The 211-nt window shown below is 39.8% G+C and overlaps 1 non-coding gene across 1 annotated transcript; it reads left to right on the forward strand.

Annotated features, from left to right (window-relative positions):
* Positions 1-104: 104 nt before the first annotated feature.
* On the forward strand, positions 105-211 carry LOC121939810. Its single transcript, XR_006105524.1, has one exon. It is a non-coding gene; the product is annotated as a U6 spliceosomal RNA (small nuclear RNA).

Genomic DNA, 211 nt, shown 5'->3' on the forward strand with positions numbered 1-211 from the left:
CTATACCCTAAAAAGACAACAACATATAAAAAGTTTTCATAGATGTGGCTACATCGCCTCTCTGGAAAAATTAGTTCCCTCTCTTGTGAAAATTAGTCAGTTGTGTGTTACAGCAAGTAACACATGTACTAAACTGGGAACGATACAGAGAAGATTAGCATGGCCCCTGGTGCAAGGATGACACGCAAAATCGTGAAGCGTTCTCACTTTT

The sequence above is a fragment of the Plectropomus leopardus genome, unplaced genomic scaffold (assembly GCF_008729295.1).
Source record: "Plectropomus leopardus isolate mb unplaced genomic scaffold, YSFRI_Pleo_2.0 unplaced_scaffold61590, whole genome shotgun sequence".
Lineage (NCBI taxonomy): Eukaryota > Metazoa > Chordata > Actinopteri > Perciformes > Serranidae > Plectropomus > Plectropomus leopardus.